This window comes from Capsicum annuum, chromosome 6 (genome assembly GCF_002878395.1).
Source record: "Capsicum annuum cultivar UCD-10X-F1 chromosome 6, UCD10Xv1.1, whole genome shotgun sequence".
In the NCBI taxonomy this organism is placed as follows: domain Eukaryota; kingdom Viridiplantae; phylum Streptophyta; class Magnoliopsida; order Solanales; family Solanaceae; genus Capsicum; species Capsicum annuum.
In genome coordinates this window covers 105,068,110-105,086,407 of record NC_061116.1, presented here as the reverse complement: position 1 = coordinate 105,086,407, position 18,298 = coordinate 105,068,110, and positions in this window count along the sequence as shown.

Genomic DNA, 18,298 nt, shown 5'->3' with positions numbered 1-18,298 from the left:
CTGATTTTCGTTTCTTCTTTTGGAAGGCATGTTCTTTAAACAAAAGGAAGAAATGGATTAGAATGAGAGTTTAACTTGAGCTCATGTTCACTCACATGATATGAATACTAAAAGAAGGGAAACTATTTCTAAAATATCTCATAGCCTCATGTCCATAAGTGTGGCGCGCAACATACCCATGCACAAGACTCTACTAGATATGACTTTCAGAATTCCTAGGACACCAACCTTAGGCTTTGATACCAAGTTTGTAACGCCCCGAATCTGGTACCTAGAATGCTACATATTATTCATGACCCCAAAGGACCACAAGCTAACCTATGACTGATATCTGTACCTGAGCACTACATAATATATTGTATAAATGTAGAATAAAAGGCTAAAAGGCTAATGGTTCAAATATCTATTAAAATATAACATTTAGAGATACGATATATCAATACTAAAACAACTGAAATAACTATCTGAACATGCTAGTCTGAAAGTCTCTAAACTATCTAAATAAGGAGCTTATGGTACATGTTCCCAACTAACTCCAACTGCTGAAATAAACTAAGTACTAAAAGAATGAAATAGTCAAATAATAACATCCTCGAATAATGAGGACTCACTACTAGTTTGTCTGCTGAACGACTGATCTACTAAGGATGCTCTAGAGCTCATACTTCTGAACCTATGGTATAAAACACCATAGCGCAAAAGAAAAGTATGTGTCAGTATGTGAGAATATACTGGTATGCAAGTGAGGTAAGCTGAATGCAAAGGTTCATATGCATGAACTATAACTGGCTGACATGAACACAAACATGACTATGCGAGGATACATGCATGAATATGTGAACTGTAATTGAAGTCATGATAATACTAAATCTGAATACTGATAACATGAGTTTTGTATTAACTGAGTGACTGTGTCTGACAGTCCTGATTCTAATGGAACTAACTGAGTCCCGTGCTAAACTACGTGACTGTATCTGACAGTCCTGAATCTGAAGAACTATCTGAGTTCTTTTACTGAGACTGAGATTGAGACTATGGGAGATAGTCATCTAACCGACATACCCCTAATAAGCTATTATAGCTGAGTTGGGGTCCAATCTGTAACCCAAATTGGAAGAGTGTCAATACTGCGCTACTGGTAAGGACAAGATATGAGTCACCCTCATCTGGCTGTATCCCCAAAGAAGAACGGTGGGACCCTCATCTGGTAGTATTGATCCACCTCATCAACCCTCAAATGATAGTGTTGATGTCTCAACCTATGCTGGCTGCATAGTTTTGGAATGCAAGGATTGCTTCTAAGGGTCACACCTTATACTGTCAGTATATGTGCCCTCGTTCTTGGGTTCGCTCGGTGCTGAATCCTACTCCCAACTGAGTAGACAATGAACTGATTATACTGAGACAAACTGGACTGAGTTCATTGAGTTTCGTGGTCTGACATAATGTTACTGAATCCTGTTAACTGACTGAGTTCATGAGATTACTGAGTTTTCCTGAGTCATGTAACTGACTGAATTCTACTGATCATGGCGTGACTGAGATTATAATAAAACTGACACTGGCTCTAGGAACACAGCTAATTTGTCGGGTGTAAATACCCCCAAGACTCGATAACATAAATTTAATTCATGACATAAGTTCGAAAGCACAATAATGGCTACACATATATCCATAATTCATTGACTAAGACATTTCATCAAACACTTGCCATGCATTAACTTGTACATGAATGAGGATTTCATACTATCATACTATAATAACACTTTTTCATTCACATAGGCATTTAATCAAACATATGGGGAGCATACTTTTGTTATACCATCATCAATGTATCTAATTATCATGGTAGCATAAATAAATTTGCAATTTGAAGGGTTTATCATTAATATTATGCAAATCAACACATACTAGGATCAATCATTGGAACATATAATTTAAAACATGAATCAAAACCCAACAACAACATGGACATGAATTTCAATTTAACTACATCATGAAAATTTATAAATACACAATCTTTGGAATTTGAAAAGAGATTCTTGAGCTTCATGGGTGAAAGGGACCCATGAATTAACACTTGACATACCTTGATTGTGAGTTTCTTGAAGTTCTTGGACTTGAAGAACTTGAATATCTTAGTTTCTTGAAGAAGGGTTGGGATCTTGTTTTTAGAGATTGATCTTTGAGAGAAGCCCTAATTTAGTGTTGTAGATGACTAATGAAATTTTGAGCCCTGGTCTGGTATAATTAGGTGTTAAAAAGGGTATAAAAGACCCAAACACCCTTATAAAAATGGCTTTAAATTGCTGAACGGGATCTGCGACGGCTTGGGCGATAGTCCATTGCTGGCTCGATGGCCCATCGACCTTCCCGTCTGTCGGCCCCTTTCTGTCGCACTTGGGCGGTTCAGACTACTTTCTGTATTTTGACCATAACTTTCTACCCCGATATTGGATTTTGGTGAAAAGGGTATCATTGGACAGCTAATTCAATTTCCCACACAACGAAAAGTCAAAATTTTGAAAATTCATACTTTAAAGCAAGTCTTTAACATTTTTGGGATGATTTTTAAGCTAGGTAAAAGTATAGGGTATTACAGGACAACACTTAGAGACTCAAGACTTGGTCACCTCGAGGACACACGAGCAAGCATGAAGAATCAGTTTTGAGCATGCCATTAAGCAAGGCCGTGTGTGGAAGATTGCTTGGAGCATTAAATAATTGAGGACTCATAATTTTGGAGCTCACTTAATGGCTCATGGTTTTTGGAGCTTGAAGAAGGCATCTTTAGAGTATTAGGACTCATTAGAGGAGTTTTAGTTATTTCAATGTGAGAAGTCTGAAACACACCAAGGTTGCACCTCATTTAGGGTTTTTTGCCTATTTCATCTCACCTTTCAACACACCAAGGCCTCCCCTTTGTCATTAAAGGTGTCTCGGCCATTTTCTATGTAATAAGCTATGTTATATATAGTTCCTTATTAGGTCTTTTCTCTTGGTTGTTTATTGATGTAAAACTTTGAAATATTGAACAAACTCTCTCAAGTGTGAGGAGCGTAACACCTTAAGTTGTAGGGCTTGGAATACCCACCAAACCGAAATGAGGGCACCAAGTGTGGATATCACTTGTGTTGCAATTGTTGGCTTAAAACGTTGGTACTAGAGGAGGTAACGTCCCTCTTATGTCTACGTAGGAGATTAATGATAGTTTGTGTAGATTATAAGGGTCCTTAGGTTTAATACATCTTAGGGTTCTTGGAGTTTATACACTCATTTGTCAATCTATCTGTCCCCTTTATCTATTGTAATCGTTTGACTTATGTATTGTGTTTGTTATTGCCATTTGGTGTCTTGTTCGTGTGGACTGTTTTTGTGCGATTGTGGACTGTTTTGAGTCTTGTTTGGATCGTTGGGTATCATAAGTCCAGCCTCACTTGGCCCGTCGGCCTCAGAGGCCAGTCCATGGGATGAGACATTAAAATTAATTATTAAATATTTTTAAGTTGGTCCTTTGTTTAGTAGGAATTAGAATTTTGTCAATCTTTTCTAACTAGCTACTTATTTTTTTATTTATTCTTTGGTTGATACTAATTTTTTGAAAGTTCTTAGTGTGTGTTTGAAATGACTGTTAAGCTTCTTTTTGTTGTGAACTTCAAAAAGTTTTTTTTACATGTTCTTTAAATTTAGGATCTCTTCTGTTATAATCTTGCTTTTTTTATGTAGATACTTTGTGTATATCTATATTTATTATCTTAACCATATTAGAATTTTTCTATGGAATTTGTAGCTAATCATCATTTCTTTGCTTATTACAGTAAATGCCATGAGCTAATTACAACTAAGGGATCGTTTGGTGTATGGTACAAGGGATAAATAGTCCAAGATAAAATGAAGGACTATTTTATCCCATGTGTGGTGTAAGGTATTAGTTAGTACCGACATTATTTATCGCACTATTTACACCATAGTGATGAGATAAATTATCCGTATATATAATGGAATAACTTATTTCGAGATTAATTATCCCGAGAAAACTCTTTCCCAACCTAGCGACCCTTAAAGGTATTAGTAAGATGCCTTCAACATGCTAAAAACTAGTAGGAGATATATTAAAGTGAAATCATAAAAATTAGTTATAGTCTAGTACTTACAATATTTTCATTTATCATGTTTCGAGTTGCTTTTATCTTTCTGAAGGGTCAACCTGCCGCAACCCGCGGTCCGCTTAGGGTTGGATTGGGCCACTATTTTGAAAACCCTTTAGTTTAAGGGAAAAGGACAAAATGTCCACTCGCTAAAACTAATTCCAACTAAATAGCCACTACAATTTAATTCCCTCTAATCAGCCACTAAACCAATTTCATTTTATAGCTATTGATTATTTTGCATGTCAGTCACTTCACGTTTTTTCCCATTTTTTTAAAAATAAAAACGCTAGTTCATTTTATTTTTTTAATCTTGCTGGTTTTTTTTTATGTTCTAGTTTTTTTAATTTGATGTTTCATTCTATTATAAAAAAATCGCTGCTCTTTTGTGTTTTTTTCACTATTTTTATACTTTTTTTTGCAACTTTTTTTATTTTTTCTTAAAAGCCTATTCCTTTTTTGAAATTAACATAACTACAATTGCTGTACGTTGGAACTTGCATTATGTATATTTATGGAATGATGACATTGACTATCAAAAAAGTTATGTGAAATTACCATAAGAAACTTTATTTGATCAAAACAAATACATAGGATTTTGAGGAGCAGATAATGCAACTCAAACACAAAATGGAAAACCTAACTTCAACTTTTTTCAATAGTTCAAATGCAATTTCCCAAATCCAAAAATCAACCCCCGACATTATTGCAAGTCCAAAAGAGTAACTATAAATAAAACAAGTCAAACATCAAAAAGAAAATAGATATACACATTCTATACAATTTTTAACTACAATTATTATTTATATACATATTTTATACGACTCTATATAGTTTCTACATGCATTCTAAAAATGTATCAATCTAGTATAAGAGAGTATCAATTGAGTATATGGACACTATAAGTGTATCAATGTAGTATAAAAGTGTATTAATGTGGAATAAAAGAGTATCAATTGGATATAGAGACTGCATGTACTTGCATAGAATTTCCTTCCTCTTTTATAAAAAGTGTATCAATATAGTATAAAAGTGTATCAATATGGTATAAAAGTGTAGAGACTGCATATGCCCAATTGGGCCAAATAGCTAAAAAAGGGAATTAAATTTAGCCGACAGGTTACATTTGTCCACCTTTTCAATTGTGTCCATTTTTTTTAAAATTGGCCAACTCATGTCCTTTTTCCTTAGTTAAAAGGGCTAGCCCGTCTTAGCCCATTTAATTCTCTAGCCCGCTAGGGTTGGGTTGGGCCAGCCTATTTTGACAGCTCTAAACATTTTAATTGTTTAAAATTAAATAATTTTGTCTATTGTAGAGATTTTTAATGAATTGTAAAAATTTCAAATCACTTTTTAAAGATCTTTCATACTTTAATATAATAATATAAACATAAACATATATATATATATATATATATATTATCTCCAGAAGTTTCAAGTGGTTGATGAATCATTCCTTTTGTGTTTGTCACGCAACACCTCTTTCTCTTGCCGCCAGAGGCTAAGAGGGACGCATCAATTTAAATCATATTTGTGGTGCAATTATTTTTTTTATTTTCCTCTATATTTAAAATCTTTTCTTATTTTTAATGTCAAATTTTTACAAAATTATTGATTACATTCCTATTACGTACTTAAAACGTTTAAAAATTTGATACTTCTTAATTTTTTTTATTGAAATGCTTTTATATGTAGTAAATATTTATTTCTACATATGGAATAGTAACTTTTACCTGCATAATAAACATAAGAAAATGTACAGTTACCCAATCAAAATGAAAATTTTGTAATTGAAAAAAGTTTGACTATATTGCATCCAAGAATACAAGCTGATAAAGAAAAAAATAATAAACATAGAGCATCATTAAGAACCACCAAAGAAAACAAGACAACATTGATCAGTCATATTATATTATAAAAAATAAACAATTCAACAATAACAATACCAATAGAATTAAAATCTAATTACAAAAATAGAGAAAGATGAAGAAGAATATTTAAATTTGTTCTATGATTATTTTTTTACACTATCAATCAAGAAAAAAAATACGAAAAGAAATCAACTCACCTTATGATTATGGTGCTTATAGGTTATTTTATACATGTGATTTTTTATTTTCAGTAGGACATCATTTACTTCCTTAATTAACAATAGGCTAAAGCTAAGTTGAAAACAATAAGCATACCTAATGTGCCTGCAGTCTTAGTTTTGCTATTAAGAATTTTACCTTATATAAATTTTACTATAAATCAAATTTAGTTGATTTAAAATTCTTAAACTAATAAAAAAAGTATTAACTGTCATTAATTTTGATCACTTCTAATAAGAAAAAGTTTTGTCATAAATATATTTAATTAATTTTAACTCTTAAATATTAAAAAAAAAATAGTGAAAAAATGATTTTATCTAAAGTAAAGACTTTTAATGAAGGGCAAAAAGTTTAAATAAAATTTTTAAGACCCTTCACACTTTTAATACATTATAGATAATTTATAAATTTTTTTCGTTTTTTTTCTGTTTGATTTTTGTTTCTATCTTCTATCTCTGATCTCTATTTCTCTTTCTTTTTTTTTTTTTTTCTTTTTTTCTTTTTTTCCTTTTTTCCTTTTTCTTTTTTTTTTTGTTGTATTTTATTTTTATATCGAATACAAACGGTGGATGATGATAGTTAGATACATCATAACTCTTATTGTATTTGTATTCACCGTCATTTTTTTATTTTCTCTTTTAATTTTTTACTTTTTAATTTTTTTCTATTTTTTTTCTCGACTCTTTCTTTTCATTTTTTTCTCTCTTCTATCTATAACTTTTATCTCTATTTTTTTTCCTTTTCTACAACAACAATAATATACCCAATATATTCCCACAAAGTGGAGTTTGGGGAGGATAAAGTATACGTAGTCCATACCACTAATTCAATAAAGTAGAGGGGTTGTTTCTGATGTACCCCAGGCTCAGGACATATAATAATATACCAAACAAAAAATATAAAAGCACACAACAAGGTACTACTAATAAATGAGACAACACAAAACACCACGAATATTTTTTTTTTTCATTTTTATTTTCTTATATTTGCTTTCTCGTTTTTTTCTTTTTTGTATTTTTCTCTTTTTTTCTTTTTGGTTATTTTCTTCTTTTTTTTTTCTTTTTGTTTTTTCCTTCTTATTTTATTTTTATTTTTTGTTTCTTTCTTTTTATTTTATTTTTCTCTTTTCTATCTACTACTTCTATTTCTTTTTTTTATTATTTTCTTTTTTATATTTTTATTTTTTTAAAAAAATTATATTTTATATTTTCAATAAATATGGTTATGTTAAGCACAGGTCATGATTACTAATAGAAATACTAAAATTTCTTATTATATTTGTATTTGTCCCATTATTTATATTTTTGTATTTATTGACACAATTGTATTTGTATGTTATAATTCACGCTTGTATTTATTTGTATTTATAGTTCGTATTTATATTTGTTTTTGTAAATTCAAACATGTATTCATATTTCATAGTTCACACTATCATTTATATTTTTATATTCGTTGATACAATTGTACTTGTATTATAGCTTGCGCTTGTATTTGTATTTATATTTTATAATTCATATTTACATTTGTATTTTATAGTTTACTCTTGTATTTATATTTTATAGTTCTCACCATCATTTATATTTTATACAATTTACATGTATATTTTAAAGAACTATTTTGTATTTATTTTTATAGTTGACTGCATATTATATTTGTATTTTGTGGTTTTATTTGTATTTGTATTTGTATTCTATTTTCATCGATGTACTTATATTTTTAAAAGAACTATTTTATATTTGTATTTATAAATTGACCACATATTGTATTTGTACTTGTATTTTATTTTCCTTGATGCACTTATATTTTTAAAAGAACTATATTGTATTTGTATTGTAGTTTCACTTTTTACATTTGTTTGTATTTGAATTTGTAGTTGATAACATCAGTTGTATTTTAATATAATTGAAAAAGAATTGCTATTTTTTCTTTCTACGAACACTTGTATTTATATTCATTGATACGAATTGTATTTTACTAATACAAATTGAACAATACAAATATAACTGATAAATTACAAAAATACAAATGTTAAATTATACAAATAAAAATATTACATTTGTATGAAATGATACATGTTTATACAACTTGAACCAAACACATACAAATGATACTTGTTTATATACAAATATAAATGATAAATTTGACATACAAATACTAATGATACATTTTCATAGAATGCCACATTTGAGAAAAATAAGCCACAAGGGCCTGACAAGTTTCCAATTAAAAAAAGGGGACAAGTGGGTTCCACAAACTTGTCTCTAAAAAAACTAAGTCCCTTGAACAACTGGGATAGTTGTGGGACAACTACGTTAGTTGTCTGAACAAATTCACGTAGTTGTTGAACAATTTCTCTCAGTTGTCGAACAACTATGCCTAGTTGTTCAACAATTAGGTGCAGTTGTAGGACAACTGTGCCTAGTTGTTGAACAACTTGCGCAGTTGTTGAAGAACTTTGGTAGTTGTTGAACAACTTCGCAAAGTTGTCGAACAACTACCAAAGTTGTTCCACAATTGGGACAAGTTTTTCGAACGAAAAAACTTAAAAAAAAAACTCAAAAAAAATTATTCCTCCTACATAATTTAAAAAACTTGGAGGACTCCTACTTAATTGAACAACTTATTTGTCCTTTTTAATCCAAAGTCCCACCACATTTCATATTTATAAATTTTAGACTCAAGTAAACACAATTAATCCATATACTTATTTGTACACAAATATAAATGATAAATTGTATTCACGGCTAAACTATTCAAATACGAATAATAAATTTATTTAAAATATATAATATGATATCAATAAATATAAAATATAAAATACGACAACAACAATAAAAAATGAGAGAGTAAATACAAAAAAAATAAAAAAATAAAAAAGGAGAATAAATGATGAAAAAGGAAAAACGAAACACGAACGAAAATAGAAAAAAAAGGTCGCAAAGAAAAAAGAAATAAAAACAAAAATGGAAAAAGAGAAAGAAAAAAAAAGAAAATGTAAAAAAGGGAAAAAAATGAAAAGAAAAAAAGAAACAAAAAAGAAAAAGTTGTAATAGCAAAACATGGAAAAGAAGGAGAATTAGAGAAAGAAAATTAAGGGAGAAATACAGGAGAGAGACAATGAATTGTATTTAATTGTCAAAAGAGGCTATGGATTGTAACTAAGTGAAACTCAAGCTAAACAGCGTATTAAGAGCTTATGATTACTAAGTCATGTAGTTATCCCATAAAAATATCATTCTATTTAGAAGTGGGTTTTAATTTCATTCACCCTTTGGTATGCTTTGGATCGGGTATTGGGCCCATTTTAAGATGAATTTTTGGCAAGTGTAGAAATGGGTTGGATCAACAATGCAATTTAATTTTTGTGGTATTATTTATTTTTTGATTGTCAATTTTGACTAATTTTTAAAATTGCATTAGATAAACTCAAGACCAACAAAATCAAAGTGCTAAATTATCAATAAAATTATGATTGCTTAAGTTGTACAAATATTCTTTTAATTTGTTTACATTAATTTTGGTTACTTAAAAGTTGCAATTAAACCTATCATCTGGGTCGGGCTAGCCCATTTCGGCCCGTTTAGTCTAGCCTGTTTAGGTGGCTCGACGGGGTGGGCCTTCGGGTTAATGGGTTGCCGGTCCCGGACTGGGCTGTCTTTGTTGACAAGCCCAGTGGGCCAGCCCAGTTCCAAAACCAGATCAGGCCCACCAGTTACCCAGACCTGTTATTATTATTATTTTTTTATTTTGGCATGTTGTGGGTTGCTGACTTTTCCAACGGTCAAATGGACCATTGGCCCAACGTTTATAATGTCGTTTGGCTCCAATGGCCATTTGGCCAAAACTGTTTAATTCTTTTTTTAAAAAAAATTAATTCAAAAATTTTTCTATAAATACCCTAAAATTTCAAATAATTTCTCACATAAATCTTATTCTCTCATTCTCTCTCTCTCTCTCAATCTCTTTTAAATTTTTTAATTATCTCCTAAAGTGCTCAATTTTATTTTTTAATTTTGCGATTACAAATATCAAGTGAAAGTTTTCTAAAGTTGCATCTTTTGGATACTTTTAAAATTTGGTATTGTCGTTCCATCTATTACTTTTAATTTTTAATTAGTGTATTATTTGTTGAATATTTAATTTTATTATTTTTGTGTATTTTGAATATTTTTTAGTTTAATTTATAATATGGATAAATTAGAAAACCTCGGTAAAAGTGTTAAAAAAATTTTTTCGGAAGTTGTAGTGGTAGTAAAAAATGAATTGGTGGCGGTTCTGGTAGAAGTAGTTCAAATACTAGATATACCCGTGTGCCTCCAGTACCAGTGAGTCAATCTTTTGAGGAAGAAATAGGTATAGGCGCTCACGATATAAATTATTTAGAAGCTCAGGAAAATTATGATATAGAAGAAGAGAATGAAGTAGACGCGATTGATTTAGATGTAGATGATGAAAATATTGGAGAGACACCTGAAGTCGGAAATGCTAATGTTAGATCCAAATCGATTAATCTTCCTCCCCGTCGTGCCCCTGCAAGATCTCGTAGAAAAATTAGTATTGCATGAGAATTTTTTTTGGAAATAGAAGGAGAAACTAAGGTGCAATGCAAAATTTGTGAACTTGTATGTGAGCATAAAACCGTAGGCAATAAAGGGGGTACGGGTTCGTTGATGAGACATCTAAGAGAAAAATACGCGGTAGAGCTAAGTATTACATGTGGTGGTGAGGCTATTGGTAGAACAACACAAACTAGACTAAACCCAACAACTGGTCAATTAGTTAAGAATTATAATAAAATGAAGGATCAGGAAGAAATAGCGAAAATGATAGTTATGGGTTGTTTGTCTTTCACTTTTGCTTCTCCGAGTGCTTTTATTCATTATATTCAAGCAATTTATAATACTATGTTTACAGGTATTCCTAGAGGTACTTGTTGGGCCGATATTTTTAGAATCCATGCACAATATATTTATTATTTATCTGCGTTATTAAAAAATATCCCATGTAGAATTGCTCTAACTTCTGATCTTGGTTGTGCTGTTAACAAAAATGATTACTTAACAATTACTTGTCACTAGATAAATAGTAATTTTGTTATGCAAAAACACATTCTAGCATTTTTGTATGATGAAGATCGCAGACACACTAGAAGATTTTTTTCTGAATCTATTTCTAAAGTAGCAAAATACTACGATATTGAAAGAAAAGTTTTATGTATAGTTTTTGATAATGCATCTAACAACAAGGCTGCTGTTGAGTTGTTAAAGTTGAACTTTCTCCCCGTTACCCAAAATATTTCATGTTAAGTGTGCTAGTCATATATATAATTTAATCGTAAGAGATGATCTTGAATTTTTTGAGTTTTCTATTGAAAAGGTTCGGCTTGCTATTGGTTTATTCAAGAAAATAATAAAAAATAAGAGTGAGAGAATTTAAAACCAAATATGAACAAAATGGACATAGACGGATATTTATATTTGAAGAATGTGATACTAGATGGAATGCTACTTATACTTATTTAAAAACTTGTCTTACTTATAAAGTTCCTATTACAATGACTTTTAATCAATATTCTGGTTCTTTTTCTGAGAGTATGCTACATAGTTCTGATTGGGCTACAATTGATGATCTTGTTAAGTTTTTGGAATTTTTTTGTAAAGCTACTGTTGAATTCTCTGGTGCTTATTATCCTACTATTTGTAATATTTTAGCTTATTTAGCCGACATTTCTTGTTTGCTTAACGAATATAAGAATAAAGAAGGTTACAAAGAAGTTATTACTGCTATGATTGCTAAAGTTAAAAAATATTTTTATCCGCTTCCCCCAATTTATTTGATTGGTGCTATAATAAATTCATGTATGAAATATAATACTATGGCCAAATTTATTTCTATTATTTATAATGCTTTAGAGATACCGTTCAAAGAAGAACCTTCTTTGTTTATAAATATGAGTGATGCGAACAGTTACATGGAAGCATTATATAACGATTATGCCGATTTACTTGATGAAGCCGTACCGATAAATATCACTTCAACTGTCTCTCCTCAAGCTCCCGATGAGCCATCATCTTCTAAAAGGCTGGAACATAGTAGTTATCCTGATTACTTTTTTGATTTAAATGTTTGGGACAAGGTGAAGCCTTCATCATATAGAACAAATTCTCGGGAAGAGTTTAAGTATTTTCTTCGACAACCGATAGAGGATTGTAGATCAAAGATCTGCGCACTGGATTGGTGGAAGAATAGTGAAAGACAATATCCGGTGCTTTCAACATTAACTAAAGATATATTGAATGTTCTAATGTCAATAGTTGCATCAGAGAATGCTTTTAGTCAGGGACGACAATAGTTTAGAGACAGCTAACACTCATTGAAAAGCGATGCTACGAATGTTCTAGTTTTCCTTAGAGATTGGATTAGAGCGGAACAAAGAAATCAAGATGATACCAAACACACTAAGAACGCACCAAAAAATGGCATAAAACAATCCATAAACTTGAAGAGTTCGAGAACCCAAAGGAGACCAACTCTCGACTTCAACAACAACACAACAATACGAGATGAACAAGGTGTATTTCACACCAAAACATCCACCACAAACTAGATTAACAACGACAAGATGAAGAACAAAATGAACAATAACAACAACTCATAGTTTACAATAACAATAACACAAACAACTATAAGATTACAAGAAAAGTAAAGAGAGGTAGCTTGACATACAAATGCACAAACTCTATGAACCTAAGTGTGTATCAAACACAAAGATCTAAAAATTCATACAAGATAACAACAAGTTCTTATGGGACCTCAAGGGAGTCAGAATTCCTAAGCAACCACCGTTTCTAAGCTAGTTACCAACACAAGTAATATCCATACTTGTCACAAGTGATACCCATACTTGCATAAATACTCAAAGAGTATTATCATAATATTCATCAAAGTTGTGGACAAACAACCTAAAATATTCTATTTATAGTCTTGACTACTTATTACACAAATAACCAAAAGGCCCTTAATGAGCCCATTACAAAGAGCTGGCCTTGGAGTGTGTATATGGACGACTTTAGAGTGTTAGGACTTGTTCTCCACACTTCAAAACTTGTTCTCTTGGTTGGTTAGCCACCCGATCTCGAGTCTTTATGTATTGGCTTCCAATCATGTCCTCGAGAGATAAGATGCCTCTTTGATCTATATCATCCTCCCCTTCTTGAAAAGGATTCGAACTCGAATTTGAACCTTGCAAAACAATAGGGGACACAAGAAAACACACATTCCTTATGGAATGAGGGTTAATGTTATTATAATCAACCATAGTATCAAACCAAGGTTGCACACACTTTAAAAGACGAGGAGTCTTAGGTAATAGGATACCCTTCCAATAACACAAACCCGAATACCCTAAAGAAGAAACTACTTGTCTACCCACATAAGTGTGACAAAAAATAAAAGGGGCTCAAAACATATCTTTGGAGCGAAGATTAGAGCTTGCTCTTGGCATAATGCTAGTGCCGAATGCGGTGAATAATAAGTGCTTGGTTTGGGTAATAAGTTTTCCTCTTTAAACCGAAATGCTTCACCTCTAACATATGGGTTCTTCCTCACCATGACGTTAAAGTTCAAGACCTTTCCTTCCTCGAGCCAAATATCTTCATGACGAGCTCTCATTATCAACCCGCGAGGCACACTAATATCTCCTTCTTGCACTACCATCTCGGCTTCATCATCATTGTCATCATCCTCTAGAGGTATTTCCTTACTAACATCATTTATGGTTACTTTACCCCCAACAAAGTAAGGATCACCCTCCACCAACACAATGGTCCTTCAGTTAGCGCACTCACTAGCTTTGTGACCCCAACCTTAATATTTAAAACAAAAATACCTTTAAGATTAGCAGTAAAGGATGGGTTACCTTTAATCCGTGGTGGATATCCTTAGTTGGTCCTATCAATTAACCCATTTTCTAAAGAGTCCTTAGGCTTGTTCCATCCAAAGGTCTTCTTGGCATGATTATTTCTTTCAACTTCAATGGCCGCTTCAATAAGGTCCTCAATTCGGTCAAACTTGTGGATAACTAGTTGAGAAATAATTTCATAGCACAAACCACCTTTGAGCCAAGCTAGGATTTGATTTGGAGGTTCAACAATATCAAGACGAAGAATTAAGTTTTAAAACTCATCATAATACTCCTCTACACTTCTATATCCTTATCTCAAATTGTAGGGCCTTGTTAATTGCTCTTGTTTGTACCTCCGTGACATATCTCTCTTTTATAAGAGCTTTCAATTCATCCCAATCTATCAACATTCAATGTTAACTAAATTTCAAACCAGGTTAACAGGAAACAACGTACTCATTGGTAGCAAGAATTTTTGACTTGTAATTAGGAATCCTATAGAGGCCAAGAAAAAGAACAGGAAAAAAGCCTTACAATTCCATATCTCACATTCAATAAAGGAACCAACCTACCAAAGAGCACTATGAAGAACAACACACCAGGAAGCTAATACTAGCAACCTTCTTAGTTTTCACATCACTCTTCTTTTTCTCCACTTTCTTGCTACTTTTTGGCGCAGGCACTGCTGCTTGAGTTTACGATTTTGAAATCGAAACCGATTCTTCCTCAACATTAGTACCATTATCACTTAACAAAAAACTAGTCGACTTTTGAATTTTACTTGCGTTATTCAAATCTTCACTACACTTTTTTATCTTTAATATCGAGCTATATTTACTTATACCAGAATTAACACAGCAAACTTTAAATTACTATTCAAAAACAACACCTTTTAATGAATTTTTACCTGAATTTGGAGAAGAATGTACCGATTTATTTGAATCAGATTGATAATTCAGCCCTTCTGAGAGATTTGAATTGTTCAAAAAGAAATGTTTATCTATGTTAAAAAATTGAGAACTATTTTTTTCTTGTCTGCTCAAAAATAAAGAAAGTAAGTTTGGAAGGAAAGGGGTAGGGGGAGGGAGAGGGAAGATCGGGTAGGTTGAGTTTGTTTTGGGAGAGGGGTATTAATGATTTTGTTTAACAAAAATTTAGATTTAATTATATTAGAAATTTATTTTTATAATTATTTTAAATTAAAATGCCACGTGTAGTAATTTAATTTGTCACTTTGCCACATCATCAGCGTGTGTATTATACGCATTTTGTATTTTTTGCCACGTCAGTAAATTGGGCTCAATTGAAAGCATTTGTGAAGGATCAAAGGATTCAATAGGTACCTGACTTAATTGAGGTGCCTAGGGAAAGGTAAAATAGTTCAGGGGCCTGCATATGTATTCCATCTTTGATCTTAGTATGTGATGTTTATGTAATGTTCATGATAAACCCCTTCAAGATGCATGCTGATTGAGGTAACCATGTTAATTAGGTGTATTGAATGAAATATGCTCCCCATATATTTGATAAAATTCTTATGTGAAGGAAATAGAGTCATTATAACAGGTTGACAAGAAATCTCCAATTGTGTATAAGTTAATGCATGTCAAGTGTATGTTGAAAGGCCTTAGTGAATGAATTATGATATGTTGCATGCATTCCTACTTATATGCATTACTTATTGAATGAATTATGAGATAATAGTATGCACTCCCTTTACATTTACATGTTTAAGACTTCTAAGTGCTTAAAGACATGCTTCATTGATTGCATTGTGAATGATAGCCTATTGCCATGTTATGTACAAGTTGTCCTGTCTTGTATTATTTATGTTATCGAGTCCTGGGGGTATTTATACCCAAAAAATTAGCTTCTTGTCCAGAGCCAGTGTCAGTTTTCAAGATACTCTCAATCAAGCTACGATCAGTAGAACTCAGACAGTCCCAGAACTTAGGAAATCTCAGTAATCTCAGTATCAGTAACATTCTAGCTTCAGTTCAGTAATCAATTCAGAACTCAAAAGTATTCCATCAATCAGCGGAACTTAGTGAACTCAGCTTAGCTCAGTTAATTAGTACGATCAGTAATAGATTCAGCTCAGCCTACTACACTCTAATAATCAGTTCAAAGTCTTTTAGTTGGGAGTAAAATTCAGCACCGAGCGAGCCTAGGGATAGGGGCTCACCCATTAGATAGGACTGAGATCCCTAGAAGCAATCCTTAAGTTCCAAAACTACGTATCCAGCGTAGGTACGAGATGTCACCCGTTAGGTAGGACTGACATACTCAGGGATCACCCTTTAGATAGGTCTGATCTCAGGGGTCACCCATTAGATAGGACTGACTCCATAGAAGTTGTCTTTACCTGTGGCACGGTACTGACACCCTTTCAGCTGGGGTTACAGGTTGTACCCCACAAGTTAAGATTTGGGGCATGTCGGTTAGATATTTACCTCCCACAGTCTTAGCTTCAAAATCAGTCTCATTAAAACAGCTCATCTCAGTAGCATAGATTTAGGACTGTTAGATATTGTCACTCAATAGTATTATCAATAGATTTAGAGATCACCTGCTAGATAGGAATGATCTCACATTTTGTCAAGAAGTATCGGTATCAGTATCAGTATCATTAGATTCGGAGATCACCTGCTTGATAGGACTGATCTCTGATTCAGTTAATTACCTTTATTATTAGTATATTCAGAGATCACCTGCTAGATGGACTGATCTCAACCTCAGTCAATCAGATATCAGTATCAGTAGACTCAGCAATTAGAAATCCAGTTATTAGAATTTAATATTCAGTATTACTACAATTTCAGTTATAGTTTATGCACTCATGCATCTATCCTTATTCAGTAGTCTCATGATATTTAGTCAGTATTGTTCATGCATGTAAACCCTTGCATTCAACCTTACCTTATCTAGAGCACCAGTACATTTTCACATATTGACGCATACTTTTATCTCATGCTATGGTATTTTATATCATAGGTTCAGAAGTACGAGATCTAGAGCACCCTTAGAAGTTCAGATTCAGCCAGAAGCAGTAGACTTAGCAGTGAGTCCTCATCATTTGAGGATGTTCTATTATTTCATTATATTTCTAGATTTAGTATTTTAGTAGATGGAGTTAGTTGGGGGATTGTCCCACAAACTCCTTATTTAGACAGTTTAGTGGCTTTCAGACTAGATGTTCAGACAGTAGCTTTAGTACTTATGATACTTTATTCAGTTGTATTTTAGTTTTAAACCTTATGGCAAGTTTCCGCCAGTTGTTTTCTGCATTTTTACAGTATATTATACAGTGCTCAAATATAGGTACCAAGAAAGGGGTAGCTTGTGGTCCTTTGAGATCATAAGCACCGTGTAGAGTCCGGAGTTCAGAATCCAGGTGTTACAGTGCTCCATATGTAAAAACATTATCCACAAAATAACTACATGCCTAGATCATAATGCACCATGATCGGTCTTTATTGTAATAGTAAATAAATAGTTTAGTTTAGTTTAGTTAAGGGCGTTAAGTGGGCTGGGCTGGGTCAACCCAGAATTGGCCCGTTAAAATTATCCGAGTTGTGGGACCGGCCGGGTTGGGGTTAAGTGGGCCAGGCCGGGCCGGGCTCAACAGTAAACTTTTTAAAAACAACCCTAAACCGGCCCACTTAACCCAACCCAATCAAACCCACTTAAATCCGATCAAACTCGGTCAAAAATAAAAATAAAAACTTTTTTTCAATATACACTACATATACCCACCTATAAACATTTTAAATACGTTAAACAATATATATACACTATATATATAGTATATACTACATTAGAATTTAAAAAATATATACACATATACACAATTACATATATATACGCACCATTCAATGTATATTGCTAATTTAAAGTTTAAATAAAATATACTACAATATATATACATTACAATATATATATATATATATATATATATATATATAAATATATATATATATATATATATATATAGTTATATACTAATTTATAAAATATATACACATATATACGTTAAATATACACGTCTATAGAAGATATACACACACATATACACACCATTCAATATATATGTACTACTTTAAATAAAATATACTACAATAAATATACATTACAATATATATATATATATATATATA